Source organism: Ornithorhynchus anatinus, chromosome 7 (genome assembly GCF_004115215.2).
Source record: "Ornithorhynchus anatinus isolate Pmale09 chromosome 7, mOrnAna1.pri.v4, whole genome shotgun sequence".
Lineage (NCBI taxonomy): Eukaryota > Metazoa > Chordata > Mammalia > Monotremata > Ornithorhynchidae > Ornithorhynchus > Ornithorhynchus anatinus.
Window position 1 is genome coordinate 65,867,919 of NC_041734.1, and position 21,065 is coordinate 65,888,983.

Genomic DNA, 21,065 nt, shown 5'->3' on the forward strand with positions numbered 1-21,065 from the left:
GGCTCAGCCACTTACCAGCTGTGTGACTTTGGGCGAGTCACTTAACTTCGAACCCCACATAGGACAATCTCATTACCTTGTATGTACCCCAGCGCTTAGAACAGTACTTGGCAGAATAAGCACTTAACAATTACCATCATTTATTATTATTATAGAAGGGAGGCCAAATAGAGTGGGGGAATGAGGGGTAAATCAAGGAAGACCTCTTGGAGAAGATGATTTTAGTAGGGATTTGAGCATGGGGAGTGTGTTGGTATGTTGGATATGAAGGGGGAGGGAGTTACAGGCCAGAGGGAGGACGTGGACGAGGGGCCGGTTGGTGGTGAGAGAGCCGAGGTTGAGGTTCGGCAAGTAGGAAGGGGAGAGTTATGCATCTAGATCAGCTTTTTCAGATGATATTTGCAGGTGTAAACCCCATCTGAAAAATGGAGCTTAAATACCTTCCAAGCGCTAGTACAGTGCTCTGCACATAGTAAGTGGTCAATAAATACTATTGAATGAAATACCTGTTCTCCCTCCCCCTTAGACTGTGAGCCCGGTAGGGGACAGGAACTGTGCCTGACCTGATTATCTTGTATCTTTCCCAGAGCTTAGTACATTGTTTGGATGTAGTAGACACTTAACAAATATAATAATCATCATTGTAATAATGTTTGTGAGAAGCATCAAGACCTAAGGAAAAAAGCATGGACCTGAAAGTCAGAGGACCTGCCTTCTAAGCCTGGTTCTGCCATTTGCCTGCTGTGAAACCTTGAGCAAGTCACTTAACTTCTTTGTGCCTCAGTTTCCTCATCTGTAAAATGGGAATTAATTATCTGTTCTTCCTCCTTAGACTGCAAGCCCGTGTAAGGCAGGGACTGTGTCCAATCTGATGATCTACCCCAGCATTTAGAACAGAGCTTGACACATAGTAAGTGATTTATTTGTAGGAGAGGCCAAAGAGGGGAGAGGCATGAAGTGGGGAAGGCAGCTGTTCATTCATTCAATCATATTTATTGAGTGCTTACTGTGTGCAGAATACTGTACTAAGTGCTTGGGAAAGTACAATACAACAATAAACCGACACAATCCCTGCCCATAATGAGTTGTCAGAGGTGTTCATTCAATCGCATTTACTGAGCACTTACTGTGGGCAAAGCACTGTACTAAGTGCTTAGGGTTGCATTGGAACTGGTGGGGTGGCCATAAAAGTGGAGAGAAAGGAGCAGATCTGGGAATTAATCTAGAGGAAGGATCGGAAGGATTTAGTAGTAGAATCAATGTGAGCGGTAAATGACAGAGAGGAGTAAAAGCTGGATGGTGCTGCTGGGGAAAATGAGGCGTTCAATTTGGGAACTACGGATAGTCTGACTACCAAACGTATTTTCATTACAAATGTTGTTCCCACATCATGAGTTTGTTCTTGTAGAACGCGATTCCCAAAATGTCTCAAATAGATCTGGGGTAGGAATAACCAATCTCCCCCATTAGACTACTATTTCTTCCATTGTCTTTGCCCAAGCAGTGTGATCCTGCAATGCTTCCCAGCCTCTCCCTCAGCCCTACTGTATTCTACCAAAAGTATTTAATATTTCTGCTACTTTACAGCGTTTAAACAGTAAAACAATGATCATCAAGAGTATAAAACATTTCACTTGTGCTGCACGTAATGGTAATATAGGGATTTTTTTATTTAAGATGTCAGTCATTGAGTTTCAAGGTTCAGGGAAGTAATGGCTAATGGAAAGAAGTGAACTAATAATAATAATGATGGTATTTGTTAAGCGTTTACTATGTGCAAAGCAATGTTCTAAGCGCTGGGGAGGATACAAGGTGTTCAGGTTGTCCCATGTGGGGCTCATAGTCTTAATGCCCATTTTACAGATGAGGTAACTGAGGCACAGAGAAGTTAAATGACTTGCCCACCATCACACAGCTGACAAGCGGCAGAGCTGGGATTTGAACCCATGACCTCTGATTCCCCAGCCCATGCTCTTTCCTCTGAGCAATGCTGTTTCTCACCAGTAGTAGTAGTAATAATAATAATAATAATAACAGTGGTATTTGTTAAGCACTTACTGTGTGCCAGGCACTGCACTAAATTGGAGTGGATACAAGCAAGTCAGGTTGGACATAGTCCCTGTCCCATATGGGATTCACAGTCTCACCCTCATTTTCCATATGAGGTAACTGAGGCACAAGGAAGTGAAGTGATTTGCCCAAGGTCACACAGCAGACAAGAGGCAGAGCTGGGATTAGAACCCAGAATCTTCTGATTCCCAAGCCCATGATCTAACCACTGGACCAGTAGTACTAATAATAATAATTGCATTTGTTTTTATTATTAATAATAATAGTGATGATAGCAATGGCATTTGTTAATAATAATAATAATAATGTTGTTTTTTGTTAAGCGCTTACTATGTGCAGAGCACTGTTCTAAGCGCTGGGGTAGACACAGGGGAATCAGGTCATCCCACGTGAGGCTCACAGTCTTAATCCCCATTTTACAGATGAGGTAACTGAGGCACAGAGAAGTGAAGTGACTTGCCCACAGTCACACAGCTGACAAGTGGTAGAGCCGGGATTCAAACCCATGACCTCTGACTCCACTGAGCCACCCTGCTTCTCTAATAATGTTGGTATTTGTTAAGCGCTTACTATGTGCAGAGCACTGTTCTAAGCGCTGGGGTAGACACAGGGGAATCGGGTTGTCCCACGTGGGGCTCACAGTCTTCATCCCCATTTTACAGATGAGGTCACTGAGGCCCAGAGAAGTGAAGTGACTTGCCCACAGTCACACAGCTGACAAGCGGCAGAGCCGGGATAAGCACTTACCATGTATCAAGCTAAGCTCTGAGGTAGGTACAAGCTAATCGGGTTGGACGCAGACCTGGTCATCTCCTTCAGGCAAGTTACTTAACCTCTTTACGCCTCGGGTTCCTCATCTGTAAAACGGGGATAATAATGCTTGTCTTCACAGTGGTGTGAGGATAAAATGGTAAGACTGAGGCTAAAAGTGATGGGGAAAAAATTAAAAATGCACTCTACTAATTCAAGTATTAATATTAATAAGTAGTAGTTGGACTAATAATAGTTCTAATTATAGTAGTCGTAGTTGCTGTTGTAATAATAGTAGTAATTTTTGTAGTAATTGTTGTCCTCAACTCCTCGATTACCCTGATGGCGGGTCCTCTCTCCCCTGGATTGACCCCCTCTTCTTCACCCCGCCATCCCTCCAGCCTGGCCCTCCAAAGCCAGCAGCACATCCTGTGTCCTTTTTCCATTTCCTGATCCTCTTCCCCTCACCTAAACTGTTCTCTGCCTCGCCCCCTCCACCCCCGCAGCCCTTCTCAGCAGGACTCCAGAGCCAAGAATACTAATACTAACAATACTCGAGCATGTAGAGTACATTTGGGATTTTTTCCAGAACAATTTTAACATCATTTTTTAGCCTCACAACCCCCTGTGAGGTGGGGAGAGACAAGTATAATCATCCCTGTTTTACTGATGAGGAAACAGAACCATAAAGAGGTTAAGTAACTTGCCTGAGATCACACCGCAGGCCAGGGACAGAGTCAGGTCAAGAATCTAGGTTTCCTGACCCAGACTGGGATTCCTTCCAGCTTCAGGAGAGAAGGCCCTGCTCTTTGACGCGGGGGTGAGTTTCTGGAGGTCTGGGTTGTGCAGTCTTAGGCAAAAGTCTTCTCTGTCCCACCCCGTTTTCCCAGGCTTCTGAAATCAGATCCCACCTCCCCTCTCCCCAGAGACCATCCTGCGTCTCCAAGGGGAAGGAGCTGTGGACAAGGCGGTCGGTCCCCCGTGCTTCCCCAGTTCGCATGCCCAGGAGTCAGAGAACTAGAGCATCTTGGAATTTCTCCCAGCAGGATCGAGGACCCAGCTCCAGACGGGATGGAGAACGGTGATGCCGGGAGACTTTGTGGTGCCACTCCAGCCCCAGCACTTAAGTTGGGCCTCAATGCATTCTGGCCACCTGTTCCTCCTCCCGGTGCCAGCTGGCAGTGCCAGTGCCCGGCTCCCCTTGGGGCAGCCAGCAGAAGCAGGTAGGTTCAGAGAAAAAGCAGAGAAGAGGAAAAAACACACCATTATCATCATCATCCCAGTCTCTAAAGGGCTAGTTCAATTGACTTGACGCCCCCCCCACAACCCTCCTCTGTGAAGCGTTCTGGAGCTGTCCAGACTGTCCCCAAGAGAGGCTGGGAGGTGGGCAACAGGGAGGCCCAGATGAGTCTTGGGGGGCAGCAGTGGGCTTTTTTGTTTGCTTGTTTTTTGTTTTAATGGTATTTGTTAAACACTTACTATGTACCAGGCTGATATTGGACCACTATGGGGCCACTAAGCACTGGGGTAGATAAAAGGCAATCAGGTTGGACACAGGCCCTGTCCCATATGGAGCTCACAGTTTTAATCCCCTTATTTCAGATGAGGGAACTGAGGCACAGAGAAGTTAAGTCACTTGCCTAAGGTCATACAGCAGACAAGTGGCAGGGATTGTGCTATTTCCATTAGCCACGCTGCTTTTCTGGATGACCAGTGACCGGACCTCAAGATGTACACGTTGTCACATGGGTTACGTGGCAGGCGGTATGATGTGATGTCCTCATAAGGATGACACTATTTGAATCAGCCCGAACATGGGAGAATACAATATAACAGATTTGGTAGACATGTTCCTTGCCCACAGTGAGCTTACAGTCTAGAGGTGGAGACAGACATTAATATAAATAAATTTCTGATCTATCAATCAGTCATATTTATTGACCACTTACTGTGTTCAGAGCACTGTCAGGTGGACAGGTGACTTTGATTCTAATAATAATTATAATATTTATGGTATTTGTTAAGCACTTACTATGAACCAAGCACTGTTCTAAGTGCTGGGGTAGATACAAGGTAATCAGGTTGTCCCTCGTGGGGCTTACAGTCTTAATCCCCATTTTACAGATGAGGTAGCTGAGGCACAGAGAAGTTAAGTGGCTTGCCCAAGGTCATACAGCAGACAAGTGGCAGGACCGGGCTTAGAATCCACATCCTCCGACTCCCAAGCTCGGGCTCTTTCCGCTAAGCCATGTTTCTCTTTTCCTGTCTTTTTCTCTGGCCCCTGCCCTGGAACCACTGGCCACACCCCTTAGAAGTCCCACCCCTGTGCAAAATGGACCAACAAATCTACCCCCCGTCTTACTTTGAGTACCACAAAATGAAGTTGTTTTCTTCCTATAAGAAGCAGTGTGGTCTAATGGGTAAGGCACAGGCTGCGGAGTCAGAGGGCCCTAACAATAATAATAATAATAATTGTAGTATTTGTTAAGTGCTTACTATATGCCAGGCACCGTACTAAGGGCTGGGGTGGATACAAGCAAATCAGGTTGGACCCAATCCCTATCCCACATGGGGCTCACAGTCTTAACATCTTTACAGATGAGGGAACTGAGGCACAGAGAAGTGACTTGCCTATGGTCACACAGCATGCAAGTGGTGGAGTTGGAATTAGAACCCAGGTCCTTCTGACTCCCAGATCGGTACTCTATCCTCTAGGCCATGCTGCTTCTTATAGGAAAAAAGTGACCTCAGTTTGTGGTACTCAAAGTAGGACAAGGGGTTGCCTTGTTGGCCCATTATTCATAGGTGTGGGAAAAGACCTGGGTCCTAATCCCAGTTGGGCCACTTGTCTGCTGTGTGACCTTAGGCAAGTCACTTCACTTCTCAGTGCCTCAGTTACCTCATCTGTAAAATGGGAGAATGAGACTGTGAGCCCCATGTGGGACACTGTGTCCAACCTAATTAGCTTGTATCTGCCCCAGGGCTTAGTACAGTCCCTGGCACATAGTAAGCCCTTAAAAAATGTCATTAAAAACAACAACAAAAAATGAGATACAGCCCTACCCTTGAATGGGTGATAGCCTGAAGGAGACAGGACAATCATTCATATACACACACACACTCTCTCCCCACCCCCCCACCCCCCCCCCCGCCGCCCTCCTACCCTTGAACTGGGAAAAAATAACAAGATAGAATAGCATTCCTATAGTGGAGGTGGGGCAGATCCAGACAGACATTGTACTGGTTGTTGGAGGGAGGGTCACCGGAAAGAGACATCCTATTTTAGGGAGGCTGGCAGGCTGTTGAGAGAGACAGAACAGACACACTCAGGCAACAGATTGTACTGGGCATTGTGGGGAGGCACAGAGGAAGAGGATTCAGATCCTGCCTTCCAGTAGATGACATTCTGGTGGGGAAGACACACTGCTTTGTGTGCTGTGGGGAGGGGCAGAAGTCCAGTCACACTCTCTGTCCTTGAGGTGTTGACAGTCTGATTGTGGAAGAAGACATACAAAAATCCCTCCTTGGGAGTTTCCCCCACCTTACAATCAATCATATTTATTGGGCGCTTACTGTGTGCAAAGCACTGCGCTAAGCACTTGGGAGAGCACAATGCAACAGAACTGGTAGGCACATTCCCTGACCACAACAAGCTTACAGTCTAGATGTGCACATATTAGGCACCGGGAAGGAGGAGAAAAAGGTGGGAACTTCTGTCTTCCCGGCCATACTATAAGCTCTTTGAGGGCAATGGTCCTGTTAACAACAGTAATAATAATAATTGTTAAGTGCTTACTATGTGTCAAGCACTCTTCTAAGTGCTGGGGTAGATACAAGTTAATCAAGTTACATACAGTACCGGTCCCAAGGAGGCTCACAGTCTAAGTAGGAAGCAGAACAGGTACTGAATCCCCATTTCACAGATGAGGAAACTGAGATCCAGAGAAGTTACACAACTTGACCAAAGACCCAGCAGGTCCTCTGACTCCCAGGGCTGTGCTCTATACACTTGTCCACGGTGCTCCTATTAATTCAACTGAAGTGTTAACAATAATGCTTGTGGTATTTAAGTGGTTACTATTCATTCAATTATATTTATTGAGCGCTTACTGTGTGTAGAGCACTGTACTAAGCGTTTGGGAAGTACAATTTGTCAATGTCTAGCACTGTTCTAAGCACTGGGTTAGATACAAGGGAATCAGGTCAGACACAATCCCAGTTCCACATGGGGCTCAGGCTCTTAATCCCCATTTTACAGATGAGGTAACTGAGGCACAGAGAAATTATGTGACTTGCCCAAGGTCAGCCCCTTGTTGGGTAGGGATTGACTATTTGTTGCCAAATTGTATTTTCCAAGCCCTTAGTAAAGTGCTCTGCACACAGTAAGTGCGGCAGCGTGGCTTAGTGGATAGAGCCCGGGCTTGGGAGTCAGCGGTCATGGGTTCTAATCCAGGTTCCGCCACTTGTCTGCTATGTGACCTTGGGCAAACCACTTCACTTCTCTGTGACTCAGGTACCTCATCTGTAAAATGGGGATGACCTCTGACTCCAAAGCCCGTGCTCTTTCCACTGAGCCACGCTGCTTAGAACACTGCTTGGCACATAGTAAGTGCTTAACAAATACCATAGTTATTATTATTAATAAATACGATTGAATAAATGAACCAAAGGGGCAGAGGCAGGATTAGAACCCACGTCCTCTGACTTCCAGGCCCTTGCTCTTTCCACTAGGCCACGCTGCCTCTCAAGGGCAGTGTGCCCAGAATTAGTGCTCAATAGATACCAGCGTGGTTCAGTGGAAAGAGCCCGGGCTTGGGAGTCAGAGGTCGTGGGTTCTAATCCCACCTCTGCCAGCTGGGTAACTTTGGGCAAGTCACTTCACTTCTCTGGGCCTCAGTTCCCTCATCTGGAAAATGGGGATAATAATGTTGGTATTTGTTAAGCGCTTACTATGTGCCGAGCACTGTTCTAAGCGCTGGGGTAGACATAGGGGAATCAGGTTGTCCCACGTGGGGCTCACAGTCTTCATCCCCATTTTACAGATGAGGGAACTGAGACACCGAGAAGTTAAGTGACTTGCCCAAAGTCACCCAGCTGACAAGTGGCAGAGCCGGGGTTCGAACCCATGACCTCTGACTCCAGAGCCCGTGCTCGATGAAGACTGGGAGCCCCACGGGGGACAACCTGATGACCTGATATCCCCCCCTAGAGTTTAGAACAGTGCTTGGCACATACCACCATTACCATTATTATTATTATTATTATCCCACCGATTGATTGATGGGTAAAGCCTTCAGGGTAGGTGACCCACGGACATGCGCACACGGGCGCGCTGAACTGGACTGAAGGGAGGGGCGGAGGGAGCCTCACGCGCCTGCGCAGTGTCTCACGCGCGTACTTTGTTCTGGGCTTCGGGGGGCGGGAGGAGGAGGAGGAGGCTTCTGCCCCCTAGAGGCGGCCGGAGGAAGGCAGGGGAGGGGAGAGGGGGGTGGTCGAGGCTGACCCGGACCCCCACTTTGCGACCCCTTGGTGACCACGGCGGGGTCCCTCTCCTCCCCAAGGACCCCTGGTGCAGCCGCCCCTGAGTCCAGGGCCGGATCCGAAGCACCTAAGGTTGGGTGGGGGGATGGAAGAGGTCGGGGTGAAAGATCACTGGGGGCTGGGGGGGCCTGTGGACCCCTGGAATTTGCCTGTGGGGTCCCGAGCTCCCATTCATTGCCCCCGCCGACATCCCTCCAAAATCTCACCTCCGCTCCCGAGGGAACATCATCTGGTTTCTAAGGATACGGGCCGGGAACGTGTCCATCAATTTGGGGTACTTTCCCCCTACCCCCGAAGCGCTCAGCACAGTGCTCTGCGCATAGTAAGCGCTCGATAAATACCGCTGATTGAAGAGGAGGTTTTATCGGGCAACTCCGGCGGAGATTTGGGAGGCGGGGTGGGGAGTGGGAAGGGGGAGGGTCTCCGCTTCACCCCCGCCCCCCGACCGGGTCCCAGCTCCCCTGCAAGACACGGTGGCGGAGTGAGTGGTGACCGAGCGCGGGAGTGTGTGTGTGTGTGTGTGTGTGTGTGTGTGTGTGCGGGCCCGGGGGCTTTGCGGGGGCTCGGAGAGGGGGGATGCACCGGTCCGGACCGGGCACCGGCGGCCAGGGCAGGGGAGGGGGCTGAGACCAGGCTCCTCGGCCAGTCCGGCCCGGGCGGGAGGAGCTGCGGTGGCCAAACCTGTGCAAAAGGGGAGGGGGCGGGAGGGAGAGGAGGGGAGCCCTTCCCCGGGCCGCAGGAGGAGGAGGAGGGATTGTCCACCCCCGGCCCGGACCCTGGGATGAGGCTGCAGCGGGCCGAAGCCGCGGTCAGAACAGTAAGTCCAGTCCTGGGAGGGGGCGGGGGGCTGCCGACCCCCAGCAGGGGCTTTCCCACCACCACGGCCGACCCTCGCTCTGGCCCCCCGCAGGTCCCGGGCAGATGTCCCAGGGGAGCGGCCCGCTTCCCCGCCCCCTCGACGACCCTCATGGAGACCCCCAGCCGGAGCCGCCCCCTGCCCCAGGTAGGCCAGGGGAGGGGGCCGAGCCGGCTCAGGCCGAGCTGGTGGGGGGTGAGGGGGTGGTCTGCGGTGGGGACGGGAGGGGAACTGGCCCCCTCTCCTTCGGAACCGGGGAGATCGGCCAACGGGGGTGGACTTGGGCCAGCGTCTCCGGACGGTGTCCGCGGCCAGTCTCTCCAACTCTGTCTCTCTCCGTCTCTTTCTGCCCCTGCTCACCGATCTCTAGACTGTGAGCCCGTCGTTGGGTAGGGATTGTCCTTATCTGTGCCGAATTGTACTTTCCAAGCGCTTAGTACAGTGCTCTGCACACCGTAAGGGCTCCATAAATACGACTGAATGAATCTCTTGTCTCTGCACAGGGTGGAAAGGGGTCAGTGTTCCTCTGCCTTGCTCCTCCTCTGCCTTTCCCCACCGTTTCCTTCTCCGGTCTTTTGCTTCTCTCCGGGCACCCAGCTTACTTTTCCCCGAGCCTCCCTCCAGTGCTCACTGGATCCTTCACCGTGCTCCCAGAGACAGGCCAGCAGGGTCCCTCCCCGGATAGCCCAGCTCCGTGGCTGCCCAGTGGCTGCTAGGAATAGTGACCAGTGCCTGCGTCAAATGGCCAGAGCAGCGGGCAGCGGAGTCCCTCTAAGTCAGGGCTCCGATGGGTCCGGGGAAAGGGCAAGGGCCGCAGAGGTCACGGTGGCTTCAGAATGCACCGCCCAGAGACGAGGTCAGCCTGGGAAGGTGCTGGACAGTAGTCACACAGGACCTATAAAAGAGACTTTTCCCTTCTCCCCTCTCTCCAAGCAGGCCCACTGTCCCGAAAGTTGCTTCTCACTTGCGGGTTGCGGTAGTGTGATACTGTTGAAAAGCTTCTAGACCCATATCCTCCTCAGAGTGTGTGTGTGGCGGGGGGGGTCCTCCCCATTGTGAAGCTGTGCTAAGAGGCCAGGTCCTCACTATTGTCTGAGCTAAAGAAGGATGGTGAAATCCAAGGGAGGACTTGGCCAAGAGCCTCAGAGATAGAGATCTGGACTAAGGAGAAATGAGAAAAGGCCGGGGGTCATGCAGCTCCCTGAAGGGAAGGTGGAGAGTTAGCTTGGCAACCATCTTGAAGTCAGTCAGGCAGGCAGCATTCCGTAAGGAGCCCCCAGTGTGTGTTTACATGTCTGTATGGTGTGGGGAGTGGGAGGGAGACAGATATGGTTATGGGGCAATTTTCTAGGGTCTTCCAAGTCTCCATCTCCCTTCAGGACAGGAGGAAGTGGACTGGAACTGCACATGATGGACTTAAGAGAAACATAAACCATGAGGTGGAAGGCTTTGGAATGAGCCACCGGAAAGAGGCTAAGTGCCTCCCTCCCTAACAAACTGGAACTGGCTGGAATGGTGCCGGGTTGGGCTGCCCGGAGGCAGGGGAATGGACTAGATGGGCTAGATGGCCACCCAACTGGGGTCCTTGCCTCCTTCATCCACTGTTCAATCAGTTGTCAATCAAAGGTACTTACTGAGGGCGTATACTGTATGCAGAGCACTGTACTAAATGCTTGGAAAAGTACAGTTCCGTAGAGTTGGTAGACACAATCCCTGCTGCTTAGGGCCGTCTTGGTGAGACTCAGGGAGGGCCCGTCCTTCAGCCCCCCAAGACCTCTGCCCTCTCAGGCCAGGCACCTTTTTGGGGAGTCAGCCAGGTAGCCAGCTGGTTAGCTATTCAACTCTGAAGCTACAGGTCTCCGCACCCAGGTAGAAACCACGTCTTTCTCCCTGGCTCCGCCTTTGGTCAAGTCTCTGGCCCCAGGACCGGTGGCTGAGGAGACGGCCTCTCCACTCCAAGAAAAAATGAGGCGCTAGGCTCTGTTCTGGTCACTTCTCCTCGGGGTCCCTCTCCCCTCTCTCTTCTCCTTTATGAACTTTCCCCTTTTTCATCCTCCTTCTGCCTTCTACATCCTCTTCTCCTCTGCCCCTTTTCATCATCTTTTTTTCCCTATCCATTTTCCCTTTCCTCTTCTGCCCCTATTTCCCTCCCTTCTACTCCAAACTTGTTGCTCGCCTTCTTTTTCCCTTTGTGCCCTTTCAGCCCTGCAGACCCCCTGCTGCCCGGCGCCTCTTTGTGCTGCCAGCCAGTTCTGCTAAGACCCAGGAGGCGGGGCGCTGTATGGGGAGAGGTAGGGGAGGAGTTTTGCCCTGAAGTGTAATCGGAGGAAGGCAGTACCCCCGCCGGCTGCGAGTGGAGCACCCCCCCCACAAACCCCAGCCCAGACAATGCAGCTTTCATACTGGGCCTCGCCGCACCTCCCTGACCAAGCGTTCGGCACCCCAGCCGGCCGGCCACTCCAACCGCAGGAGGCCCAAGGCCGCCCGGCCGGCCGAGGGCTGGACCCAAATCCTAGTAGCTTCAGGTTGCAGGACACGCAGGACACTCGGACTTTGGTTGATTGAAGAACCTTGCAGCCCCCGGGAGAAGTGGGGAGGGAAAGAGGCTCTCTCCTTGCCCCCCCTTCTTGTCTCAGCACATGCCCCACAGTGAGAGAAGACCAGGGGCTCCAGGAGCAGAAGGAGCGGTGGCGGGTCCACTCCCCAGTCCTTCCCCTGGATGGGTTCATGTCGGCCCACTCTCCCTCTGGCCTGGCTCCCAAACGAGGAGCAGATTCCTGGCATTGCCGGGTTTGCCGCTGGTCACTGAAGCGTCGCATTCCCTGCTCTGATTTCTAATTGAATTTCCCCAGAGTCACCGGGCTTGGGTCCCACTCGCTGGAGAACCTCCCGACTCAACCGGCCCAGTGCACACTGGTCCCAAGCCCAGAGGCCCCAAGCCCAGAGGCCCTGGGGACCCACAGGTCTCTGGGGGTGGGGGCGGGGAAGAGGGACTCGGCCTCTGAGGACCCTCCTTAGGACCGCACAATTCCAGGGTACGGCGGGGCCCCGAAAGCTACTACTAGAGTAATACTTATCATTTAATGCTTAAACATTTATTAACCATTTCTATGTGCAGAGGACTGTACCAAGTTCTGGGAAAAGAATAAGAATAGATAGGAATTAGACGGTCACAGTAACTCAGTCCCTTCCAGGGTTTGAGGCTGTCCTCATCTTGCTGGGGAGCTCTCTCTGCCAGCTTGTGTGCTTGCCATGGTAGGGAGCTGGTGGTGCTCCCAGAGGCACCAATATCAAACTCCCTAGGGCCTCTTTACCCAAGGAACCACCATCCCCTCCCCCAACCCCAGAGTGTTGAAGATTTGGGGATCTCTGCTCATAAACGGGTGCCCGGACAAGGAAGGAGGTCGGTGGTAATGTTCCCTCTTTAGAGGAGTGCAGGGGTTGGTGGAGGAAATTTCTGGAGCCCAGGCATGGCACAGACACCTGAAGGCATTAGCCGGTCCTGGTTCGGACCAGGTGGTCAGTTGGGTGCCTCTTCAGCTTTTTTTTTTAATGGTGTTTATTAAGCACTTACTATGTGCCAGGCACTGTACTAAGCTCTGGGGTAGATACAAACTAATCAGGTTGAACACAATCCATGTCCCCCATAGCTCTCATACTCTTAATCCCCGTTTTACAGATGAGGGAACTGAGGCACAGAGAAGTGAAGTGACTGGCCCAAGGTCAAACAGCAGACAACTAGCAGAGCCTCCCAAGCCCAGGCTCTATCCACTAGGCCATGCTGCCTCCCATTTTTAGGAAAAAAGACTGTCTTCAGGCTGTGCCCATGACTGTGGGCCAGGGAGAGGAAAGAGAGGAAAAGGGAACAATTTCTCTCAGCCCCTGCTGGCCCGGAACCTATCCGGACACTCAGGAATGGCTCCAACTTTGCAGACTCCAGACACGCTTTGGCAGGATGGAGCCTTTCAAGGTATTAAAAGCTTCTGCCCTTTTCAATGTCATCTGCTTCTAGCTTGCCCTCCCCATCTAATAACAGGTTAGGGTTCTCCCATAGCTTCCTCTTGGGCTTGATGTATTTAAAGATTGCTTTCTATTTCCTTTTATGCCTCCGTTCTTTTGCATCTCATTTTTCTGCCTTGACTTTTCTGATTTTCTTCCCTAACAAGTTCCTGCTATTTTAGTTCTCTGAGCCAGGCAACTATGTTAACATGACCAGGATGTTGGGCTGGTGTTCAGAAACTCCTGTGCACAGGTTAGGAATATCTAGTCAATCAAATTTAATGACAGAAGGACCAAGGAGAGGACATTTTAGGATTGGGAGGAAGTTTGGTGGGGAGTGGCTTGGGAGTGATCCAACCAAGTGGAGCCAGGGAAATTCAGGGGCTGAGTTGGCAAGGGGCCTGGGGGACAAGGATCCTCACAGGGAAGTTGGCAAAGCCAAAGTTTACCCACAGTCGCATTTCTCGCTGACCCCAATCTCTTCCAAGCTTCCTGTGCCAAGTTCTCTTTGGCAGCGGCAGTCACTTTGGTTCCTTTCCCTATCCCCCATGTCGCTTCTTCCCGCTACCCCCCAGTTCATTCGGGGCTCTCCAGCTAGTCCTCATTCATCTGGCCTAGCTTCCTCTTCTGGCAACATTCTCTTGGTGGCTCAGTTCTTCACGCAGCTTCTTCTTTAATTAACTCGGTTTCTTCTTCCCCTTGTCATCATCCTCCTGCAGAGGGAAAATATTTCCTTGCCTTCTTCCTATTGTTTCCTTGAGAAGCAGCCAGTTCCTCTTGGGTGCTTTCAGCGAGACATGGGCCCGAAGAGAGGGAGGTGGAGAAGACATTGCCCAACCAGCGCTTTCCCAAGGAGCCTCCCTTAGCCTAGTAGTCAGATTTACCCCAAATTGATTTTCGGCATCTGATCTTTCCCTCCTTCCTAAATGCCCTGCTCCTTTTCCTGTTGGGCTGTAGCCTAAATGTGAGTCCTTGCCGGGTCCTCCCTGTATGCAAGGATCAGAGTAGGAGGATGGACCACCCCTCCAACACACATGCGCGTGCACACACCTACACACAAACACATACACACACACATATCAGGTATATCTTCTATCTCCTGCACCAAGGCAGCCAAAGAGTCCAGTGTGAATCTCTCAGATCTGCTCAGGGCTCAGCGGTGGCTTCCTTCTCTTCATTGGGAATTAGGGTTATGAGGTCACTTTGCTCTTTTTCTGTCCCCCCAAGGTGGGATGGAGATGGGACTTCCCTGGAGGTGAAGTAAAATAATAATTGCAGTATTTGTTAAGCGCTTACTATGTACCAGGCACTGTACATAGGTGTACAGTACTGGGGAGCAAATCGGGCTGGATACAGTGTCCCTGACCCACGTGGGGTTTCACAGTCTCAATCCCCATTTTACAGATGAGGTAACCAAGACACAGAGAAGTGAAGTGACTTGGCCAAGGTCCACAGAGCAGACAAGTGGCAGAGCTGGGATTAGAACTAAGACCTTCTGACTCCCAGGCCCGTGATTTATCCACTACACCATGTGTGCCAGAGACAGAGGGGGACAAAGAGAGTGAAAGAAGGAAATAGGTGACTCCCTAAACGTCTGTCCACCCCAAGAAACTTTCTGGATGATTTTGTAGCATTTCCAGGAGGCTCAGAAACCTGCTGGCCCGGCCACCATGGAACAACCAGGCAAGGGCCGGTCCAGCCACAGCGGTGATGGGGTTGTTGCCACTGCCAAAGAGGAGGAGGTTGGGCAGCCCCTTCTTCACCTCTGCTCCTCCCTACTGTCAGGGCTGCTGTGGCAGCTTCCGGGTCCCCTCCCTTCACCCCTGGCCAAAGCAGGACTTCAATAGGTCCCCACAGAGGCTCTTTGGGTGGCAGGAGAAAAACCTTGACAATTGAGACAGTCCAAAATAAATCAGGACACCTGGTCATATGATTGTGCCCACTTTCACCCTGCCTTCTGCCAGCCTGGCCTGGAATGGAGGGGTAGGTTCCTCCCCATGACCCAGATGTGGCCCGTGACCTCTGGCCCACAGGTGGGCACTTTATTCCCTCAGGCTTAGGGACTGAGCTCAGCACCCACTCAAAGTTCTGGATCCATCACCTGATCCAGCTGACCCAGCACTGCTCAGGCTGGGTGAGAGTCCCCCTGTGCACTGCAGAGACCTTGGTAGGTTGGTACATCCCTTCCCCTGCTTCTGTCTCCCTGCACCCCTCCTTACCCTCCACTCCTACCTCCACCCCCTGGCACCTAGTTATTCACATTCCTGAGTACCTTTGGTAGGATGGGTCAGGAGCCTGGGCATTGATGAGAAGAAGGGCGGAGTTCTGGAAGGGTCAAAGGGTCCACATATCAGCTGATTCTAGTTCCACCCTCTGCTCTCTCCCCACTTCAAGTCCAGGTTTCCTATCCCTTGTAGAAGAAGCAGGGCCTAGGATGGATCTTTCTAGCCATCTGGCTGGTTCTACCGATGAGGAGTTTGGGGAGCAGGGCAGGAGGACGGGGTTCTGTCTCACTCTTGCGGGTGAAAACCGCACTCAGCCAGTGAAGGTGATCCAGCTGGCCGGTCAGGCAGTGCCAGGGCCTAGTGCACTCAGCTTCAGGGACCAACGTACCTGCCTCAAATGGACTGGAGATGTGCTGTCAGACCTCGGGTGAGTCACGTGGCTTCTCGGTACCTCACTTTCCCCCATTTCAAAGGAAGACATCCTCCCTTTCACTTTTCTTAGCCCCTAATAATAATAATTATGCTATTTGTTAAGAACTTACTATGTGCCAGGCACTGTACTAAGCACTGGGGTGGATACAAGCAAATCGGGTTGGGCACAGCACGGTCCCCATCCCAGGTGGGGCTCACAGCCTTAATCCCCATTTTACTGATGAGGTAACTGAGAGACAGAGAGGTTAAGTGGCTTGCCCAAGTCACACAGCAGACAAGTGGCAGAGTTGGGATAAGAACTCAGGTCTTTTCAGACTCCCAGGTGGGTGCTCTATCCACCAGGCCATGCTGCTTCTCATGCTGCTGGATATGTCCAGTTCTTTGAACCAGAAGGGAATAATCACATTCATTCCTATCCTTTCCCCCTCTCTCTCTTTTCCTCTCTGTCTCTCTCCCCAATATCTCTCCCCCTGAATTTTTCTAAGATAAGAAATTGGAAGCCCCTGAGATCAAAGGTCCACCCATCTGCCTGTTTAATCTTTGGGGGGAGCGGACACCTTCAGACCTTGTTAGCACTTTTCTGTGCCAAGCCCTCTGCTCTCCTCCCGTTCCTTCCCTTTCCTCTCCCTTCCCCTCCTCCCCCGAGCTCCTGAACCTGAAAACTCTTTTCCTGCATTAATTTCAGACTGAATGTAAATAAGTCATTTGGATTCCTCCTGGCCTGGCTCTCCTGCCTCTCCCTCAGTCCCCAGCCGGGTTCCTCCCAGCCCAATCCCTGGCTCGCTTGGCCCTGCCCCCTCTCAGCCCCAGTTTACTCTCAGCATTCATGACCAGGTAATGGGATCCTGCCCTGGGAGGAGAGGCAGGGACGGAGAGAGCAGCTGGAGGAGGGAAAGTGTGGGGACTACTAGGGCAGGGGAGTGAAGCCAAGAGGTTTTTGGCCAGTAGGGACCACTGTCTGTGGGGGAACAGGTCGGGCAGCTGTCTCCAGCCTCTGGAAGAGCAGTCTGGGTCAGGTCTAACGCTGAGAAAACTTGACCGGGAGGAGTGGGGGTGGTAGAGGCGGGGGCGGGTGGGTGTGATCCAGCCAGTTCTCAATTCTCCAGTATGTCCCCTCTCCACAGGGAGGAACCTGGGGCCCAGCTGGACAGACCGGCAATATGGAGAGCAAGGCCCCCAGCTGTTAGGGTTGGGGGCTTATTTGATGAAAGAAGGAAGCCTGAGGAGCCCAGAACTGGGAGGCAGTGAGGAGCCCCAAGGAGGGAGTTCCAGAGTTTGAGGTGGGAGGGCCAGAGAGATTCAGATGAGCCCAAGTCTAATAATGACATCAGTGGTATTTGTTCAGCACTTATTATGTGCCAATCAATGGACTGAGCACTGGGAGAGATACAGGTTTTTCAGATGATGGGGGTGAGGTTCGAGCCTATCCATCCACCTCCCGCATCAAACAAAAACTCCTCACCACTGGCTTCAAAGCACTCAATCACCTTGCCCCCTCCTACCTTACCTTGCTACTCTCCTAATACAACCCAGAATTCACACTTGGCTCTTCTAAGGCTCACCTTCTTACTGTACCTCGATCTTGCCGCTGATCCCTCGCCCACCTCTGTCCTGCAACACCTTCCCTCCTCTACTCTAACAATTACTGTCCCCCACTTCAGAGCCTTATTGAAGACACACCTCCTCCAAGACTCCTTCCCTAAGCCCTCCTTTTCTCTTCTCCCACTCCCTGTCTTGCTCCCTTTATTCATCTCCCTCCCAGCACCACAGCACTTATGTACCTATCTGAAATTTATTTCTATTAATGTCTGTGTCCACCTCCAGACTTTAAGCTCATTGTGGGCAAGAAGTGTGTCTTTTTATTGTTCTATTGTACTCTCCCAAGTGCTTAGTACAGTGCTCTGCACTCAGTAAGCACTCAATAAATACAGTTGTACGAGTGAATAAATGAATGAATGAGCCCTATGAGATGAGATCAGCTCTGATGGCATCACTCTTCAGCCCACTCCCCAGCCCCAAACTTGTGGACTCCCCCACCCAGCTCCCTCAGTGTACCCGGCTGGGCAAGTGTGAGCCCGCCCAGGCCTGCTCTCACCTGAGCCCAGGCAGGAGGGATGGGCAGGGCTCCTGGAGTCCACCCTGCCAGATTCCCGGGCACTCCGCCGGGGCTCTGAGCTTGTCCTCGCCCAGGTCAGCCCGTGAGGGCACAGAGTCTGGCTGTCGGACGTCCCCGCCGGAAGTCTCCAGCGAGACCAGCCGTCTGCTCCGCTCCCACCACGGCCCCTCTGATTGCCTGTTTTTCTCCCTCCTTGCACTTGGAGCTGCCGGCAAAAACTGGCCCGTCTGTCTTGGATGCCTGCCTCTTTCTGTGAGTGTGTCTGTGGCTTGTGGGTCTGGGGGAGTCTTTCTCTATGTCTGTAGGCTTGGGTGTAGATGGGTCTGTGGTTTGTGTATATTTGTGTGCTGCTGCATGAATATGTGAATATGTGACTGTGTGCCTGTGTGTGTGTCTGTGTATGGTCAACAGGCCATTCGCGGCTCCAAGTTCCCATCTCCTGGCTCTGCCCTTCTATCTCTCCCTTTTTTCTGCTTTGTGCCTCTGTTTGCCAGGGCTCCCATCGCAGTTGTTAGTTCAATGCTTTGCACACAGTAAGTGCTTAATAAACACTAATAATGAAGAATAATTGTGGTATTTAAGCACTTACCATATGCCAAGTATCGTACTAAATAGATGCAAGATAATCGGGTTGGACACAGTCCCTGTCCCACATAAGACTCACAGTCTTAATCCTCATTTGACAGATGAGGGAACTGAGGCACAGAAAAGTGAAGTGACTTACCCAAGGTCACACAGCAGACAAGTGACAGAAATGGGATTAGAACCCAGGTCCTCTGTCTCCCAGTCCCCTTCTCTTTCCATTAAACCACATTGCTTCTCAATCCCTCTTTCCATCCCTTAGGCTCCAGGTCTCTGCCCCAGCCCATAGCTCTGGCCAAGAGCCAATGAGTGATCTTGGGGGACTTAATTTCACCTTCCAAGTCAGCCCGCTCTCCCACCCCCAACTGCAGCCCCTGCTGAGTTCCAGCCCCTCCCCAGTTCATGGCATCTCTCTCTCTTACCCCCTCCATTCAGCTGTCCTCATTTCAGGCAGATACTGGGCAAAACGCTCACCTTTCCCCTCTCCCATCCCTTCTCTCCACCCGCCTCCCCACCCTGCCTTCTGGTCTCCAGTCTACTCTGTGCTGCTTCAAAGTACACCCTGCCCCCTATGGTAAAGAGAGGTTGGAAGAATCTGTCTCTGTCTCTCTGTATCTCCCCTTCCGCCAGTCTTGGGCCCAGCCTCAGATTAGTCACAGTAATTATAGGTGTCGAGCAAGTTCTCTCTTTCTCTCTCTCCTCCGCTCCCTCTGCATTTCCCTCTTCCTGTCTCTGGCTCTCTTTCTCTTCTCTCTCGCTCCATGTCTCTTTCCCAGTCTGTGTCTCCCTCCGGCTCTTTCCCTTCTTCCTCCCCTGGCCTCCATCCTTTGGCTTTAGGTACTGTTTGCCGGTACTCATCCTCCCCACTGGATTTGGGCCCTGCCTGTCCTGGGGGTGGGCAGGGGAGGGTGCCAGGCGGGGTCACAAGACCCAAAGGGAATGGGACTGAGAGTGTCAACTCCAATTTCAGCTCAGGAGGCGGTCACAAGCTCTCCCAGCCTGCCCCAGCCAGAGGTAGCAGTGTCTTCACAGGATCACACCCACCATCCGATCCACCCCAGCAGGACCAGAGAGGAGGAGGAGGAGGAGGAGACGGCAGCACCCTCCATGCCCCAAGTCAGTGGACCAGCATCTCTGCAGGCCTTGAGCAGCACTGACCTCATCGGTCTCCCTCAAGCTGTGACATGTGAGTCTGGAGGGAGGGGCAAGAAGGGAGGAGAAAGAGGCAGGGAGGTGAGTGGGGAGAGATGGGATGGTCAACAAGGGCCAGCTGCTCCTGTGGGATTCTCAGGTCACTGCCCTTTCTCCCCTCCCATACACCTGCGTGGCACAGTAGAAAGAGCACGGGCTTGGGAGTCAGGGCTCATGAGTTCGAATCCCAGCTCTGCCACTTGTTAGCTGTGTGACTGTGGGCAAGTCACTTAACTTCTCTGTGCCTCAGTTCCCTCATCTGTAAAATGGGAATTAAGACTGTGAGCCCCACGTGGGACAACCTGATTCCCCTGTGTCTACCCCAGCGCTTAGAACAGTGCTCTGCACATAATAAGCGCTTAACAAATACCAACATTATTACCTTCCCCACTCCATAGAAGCTGACTGTAGAAACTCTTTCAGACCCTCCTGACCACACCCCAGGGCCATCCTGCGGACAAAGTAGTAGGACTACCGCCCCCCCCTTCCCTAGTCCCCCAGTCAGAAATGGGCTGGCTCAGCCAGCAGCAGTACCTTTCCCCTTCGAGGGGCTGGAGCTGGGGTGGGTGCAGAGCCACGCCTACCCGGGCCCGCCCAGGAGACGATCCAGGCAGACAGACGGCCTGCTCAGGGGCCAGGACGGAGACGGGCCACCCGCCAAGCCTGGTGCCAGGAACTGGGCAGCGAGCTTGACCGTGATGGCATTTCTCCAGCCTAGAGAGAGGCCAAACCCCATCCCCTGCTCCCTCTCACCCTGAGCCCAGAGACCTGCCAGCGGCAGAAGGACGGAGGGTCGGAAACTGAAACTGCAGGGGGAGGTACGCCCCAGTAGTGGCAGGAAGACTTGAGCGGTGCGACCATCCTTTGGCCCCCAGCCCAAGGACCCCTGGACTCCACCTGGGGCTGCTTCCTGGAACAGCTCTGGCCCGGCAGGTCCTCTAGGCCACGCTGGGACTCTCAGGGAGGCCTTTACCTGCATCTGGAGCTGGGTCAGCCGGCTGGGATCAGCGATGCAAAGCCCTCTTGTAATTCAAGAAGGAGAGGGCACAGGCCCTCATGGACCTTGGGGCAGGGTGGGAAACCCAGTGTCCACTGCCAAGCAGAGGTTTTTGTGCCCAGCTGCAATATTGCCTGGTGACTCCATCTCTCTGACCCCTTCCTGCCCCCATCCCAACCAGGGCTTCTAGCTCCTTGCTCTCCCTCTCTTCCCTCCAGATTTACCCAGCAGGGGCAGAGCAGGGCAAGCCTGAGGGGTCCCCAGGGGCCCTGCTGCATCATCCCACTTACCTAGAGGGCCTTTCAC

At 52.4% G+C, this 21,065-nt stretch overlaps 1 long non-coding RNA gene across 1 annotated transcript; it reads left to right on the forward strand.

Moving 5' to 3' along the window:
- Positions 1 to 9,094: 9,094 nt before the first annotated feature.
- On the forward strand, positions 9,095 to 19,753 carry LOC114813339. Its single transcript, XR_003761061.1, has 3 exons — positions 9,095 to 9,178; positions 9,272 to 9,364; positions 19,542 to 19,753. It is a non-coding gene; the product is annotated as an uncharacterized LOC114813339 (long non-coding RNA).
- Positions 19,754 to 21,065: the final 1,312 nt, after the last annotated feature.